The sequence below is a fragment of the Capsicum annuum genome, chromosome 6 (assembly GCF_002878395.1).
Source record: "Capsicum annuum cultivar UCD-10X-F1 chromosome 6, UCD10Xv1.1, whole genome shotgun sequence".
In the NCBI taxonomy this organism is placed as follows: Eukaryota; Viridiplantae; Streptophyta; class Magnoliopsida; order Solanales; family Solanaceae; genus Capsicum; species Capsicum annuum.
In genome coordinates this window covers 166,320,360-166,324,335 of record NC_061116.1, presented here as the reverse complement: position 1 = coordinate 166,324,335, position 3,976 = coordinate 166,320,360, and the positions used below count along the sequence as shown (strand labels likewise).

At 34.3% G+C, this 3,976-nt stretch overlaps 1 long non-coding RNA gene across 1 annotated transcript; it reads left to right on the top strand.

Moving 5' to 3' along the window:
• LOC107873048 lies at nucleotides 1-3,272 on the top strand. Its single transcript, XR_007057254.1, has 2 exons — nucleotides 1-305; nucleotides 1,671-3,272. It is a non-coding gene; the product is annotated as an uncharacterized LOC107873048 (long non-coding RNA).
• The last annotated feature ends 704 nt before the right edge of the window (nucleotides 3,273-3,976 follow it).

The following is a 3,976-nucleotide window of genomic DNA, read 5'->3' as shown; positions in this document are numbered from 1 at the left end:
TTAACAGCCTCTATTATTGAAACAGTTATAGATCAATTATTGTAGCAGTTGTAGATGCTTCACTGTTCTCAATCCTCTGTAAAACTGAATTTTTTTCTCACCAACTGCATTGTCGTAGCAGGTTTTAGATCACCCACCGTTGTCGAACCTTTGTTCTAATGTGTACATTGTGTCCCATTGATCTACTCCATATATGAAAATGACAACTATCTATGGCAAAACCAAGTTAAAGGCAATTACCATTGATCTGCTTCAGCTGCTTTTTAAGTTTCCATCAACATCTACCTCCGGCAAAACAATGATTTGTAAGATTTTATGCTTCTCTTCTACATATTTTCTCCTCTATCCATCTTTTATCTTTGCTATTCTTTGATCTTTGAAGTGAGTCTGATATCTTGTAGTTGCATTCAATCTGAATCTGTTTGTATACTCTTTGTGGCAATGGTACTCTTTGACTCCATAATGCTTCTCTACTAGCCCCTTACACGTGATATATAAATCAACAGTAACAATCCACAAGAAAGATCCTACTCAGTTTGCCTTGTGCTCTTATTGCTATCCTTGACCACCAACCTTGAAGTCCCTGGTTCACCATGCTAATCTCTAGCGCACTCTATATACGTGTAATGCATTCATGTGCGAAGATCTATTATTTCAATATGACTTCCACCAAATCTACATGTGTCCTCTGTACGTATTTCAAGGAGTTTGAGTCTTGCTATAGTCATTAATCATTTATGCATAGCGCGCCATCATATGAATTTATGCATTGGTGTGCTTTCTTTTTGTTCCATACTCTTCTCCTATATGGCCACGCAATTCCCTCAACTCTCCTTCATATATAACCACTTTGGATTGTGTATTTCCCATCTGTCTTAGCCAACCATTTTGTACATACCCTACTGCGAACTTCTCTTTTAGTCCACGTATGTTCATCCAATACCAGCATATGTCTACAGGAGCCTTGTATAGCCATCAATCATGCCCTTTTAAGTAGATATGATATGATTCACCCATTTCACCCACATATTATGTGATATGCTGGCCATATTCCATATGTATTTATCTACTGATGTATCGTTCCATCTTATGCATTCAATAACTGCCAGTCCACCCTCCTTCTTGGACCTATAAACTAGATCCCAAGCTACACTTTCACACTTGAATACAACATTTTCGGATTCCCATTTTATATGAGATTTGAGAATGCATAATACACTTTTGGTATAATGGTACATGCTATATGTTTGGTATAGTTTTGAATCCTATTATTGATTTTTTTATTCGCTAATCAAATATTGAATTTTAGATCCAGATGTATGCTACATGAGTATTATTCTACTTACTATTGAGCTAGAAAGTGTTGTCAAACAAAGTAAAAATTCGATTTAGCCTATTTAATAAATTTGTTCTATTTTTGTAAAATCCCTCTTTGGCTGTGATTAGTGGTATTGGTCAAACCAATAACCTGAAATTTGATGCGCTTCAGTCATCACAATATACAGAAGTAAATGAATGTGTTTGTCTTGCTAATATTGTTCGTACATTGACAACAAGCGGGTATAACAAGAGATGTTTTGGCACAACGATTATTCTTAGATCTTGTTGGTGTTAGATGTTCGCTTCTGTGTTGTCTTATTCAATCTTTGATTCGGCATTTGCTTATGCAGGGATTGTTTCACTCACAATTCCATTGATTGAAGATAATGTAACCGGAACAAATCATCAACTACCTCTGGAAGGGATTGTTGCGCTCACCATCCTGCGAATGAATATAATGATAACAAGAACAAATCTTCAACTATCTCTGGAAATAGTAATGAAGGCTACATTTGACCTATATGCAAAAATTATAACAAGTCAATATGCTTTAAAATAGGTTTATTTCAAGGCAAAAAATAGATTTCAAAAAGAGATATCATAGTAATTCGTAATATCATATGCTGGGAAATCTGAAAAGCTCAGTGCTCAAGCAGGTAAGATAAAGTGTCTGGCCTAATTTATAATACTTTTAGCATCTTAGGTGGACAATCTTAAAAATTAATTACAACCCACATTGAAAGTGGCACTGGAATGGACATAGCAGGCAGATCATGCAGTTGCACACAAAATTGAATGCATCATAGTGAGGAGATAGGAGCCCGAGGGATTATTAGAGATCACAGTGGAAAACTCATTTATGCATTTTTTAAAAATCCGTATAGGAGTAGCAGCAATCTAAGAAAAGCATTTGTGGCAAAATTAGGCATGCAATGGTGTATTTCTCAAGATTTTCAAAACATAATCCTTGACTGTGATTCCTTTGTTATTATTATCAATGTGCCCACAAACAATATAAGCATCACATGTCCACTTCAAGGTTCCATAGAGGATATGAAACAGATGTTCTGTCAGACAAATGATATGATCCAACATTGTTATAGAGAAGGCTAGGGCGCACTAGCCAAATGGAGCTAACAAGTTGGGCAATTGTTTGTGTCAAAAGATCTGGGCCATACTTTCTTGACAAGGGAAACATGGCATAAATTACACAATAACCAAGGAAGAACATTTTTGTACACAATTGTAAAATTTTTGGGAGCCTATTTTCTTTCTTAATGAGTTCTTTCACTGTAAAGTATCTTAGATATTTATTAGGTGTGCCTAAGGCACCGTCCTTATGGAAAATTTTAGTAAGTAAATCTGAGTCTGGCACCAAAAGGAAATCTTTAAGCACCTTGCACCGAAAGTGCATGTCACAAAGAACATTGTATAACGATCAAGTGTTTTGATTTTTATTTCGTTAAATTGTTGTCATAATGCTCCTATTTATTTTTGTATAAAATATAAGTTATTTTGGGTTGTTCAACATGTCAATACAATTCAAATATTGATCATCCTCAGATAGCTACGTTGTTTCATAATGCAGGTTTTGAGGCTCAATCTCATGGTCCAGCACAAAAGTAGAACCTTTAAAAGCGTCAAAGTTGGTGAGCCATACATCTTTCAGAAGATGTTACTTAGACATTAAGTTCTTTCAGTTTTATGGTATGGCCGCGGCCTTGTCCCGGTTGGATTAGAAAATAACTCCTCGCAACTCCGATCCGTTGAATGAGATGTCACTAGCTTCTTATGTATTGTGATTGGTTTCTGGTTCCAACTTCATGATACAAATACTGATATCTTCTATGGCCTTTTATTTAATAAATTTACTATATTGTCTCGAACTTTGGGAATTTTCACAAATTGTGGTAATTATAGACTATTATGATAATCTTATTCAAAGGTTTCTTTCTGGTTGTCTTACAAAATTTCATGTCATCATTTAGATATGTTTTCCCCATCTTTTGTGCCTTTCTTGCAGTGCCCATTTTTTCTGCCCTTTTCGTAGTGCCCTTTGGTTTTGGAGGTGAAATATCAATAGTTGAATGACTTGTCGGTTATAAAATAGAGTTAAGTGAGTTTCTAAGTGAATAACCCTAAGTTGAATGATCTGATTTATGAAACAAATCTGTCGGATGATTCCTGTATCTGATAACTTTTAGTTCCTTAAGTACAATGCAAGTAGCAAGAAATCTTCTCAAATTGCATCGGTTGTCAAACTGGTAATTCTGCTGCTAAGATCCATGACCTTGTATTATTGTCTTAGGAGCTTCAAATCATATTTTTGCTGATAAATCCCGTAGAAGAGGTATATCAATGAACATTTTTCAAATAATTATGTTGAAAAGTGAAAAGTAAATTAGAACCAAATAAAATTTATTGTATTATCAAATAATTAATTAGATTGTGTTAAAATTACTACTTTAGTGCACAAAGAAGTTGAAAAGGATATTGTTAATAACAGTATTGTAATGCATATGATAATGAAAAACCATAAAAAATATGGTTCATTTTGTATCTTTTTGGAAGAGGTGGAAAAACTTAGCGATGACACAATATTGAAATATTTTTACAAGCATTTTGAATTTTCTTTGTACCTAATATACTATATGAC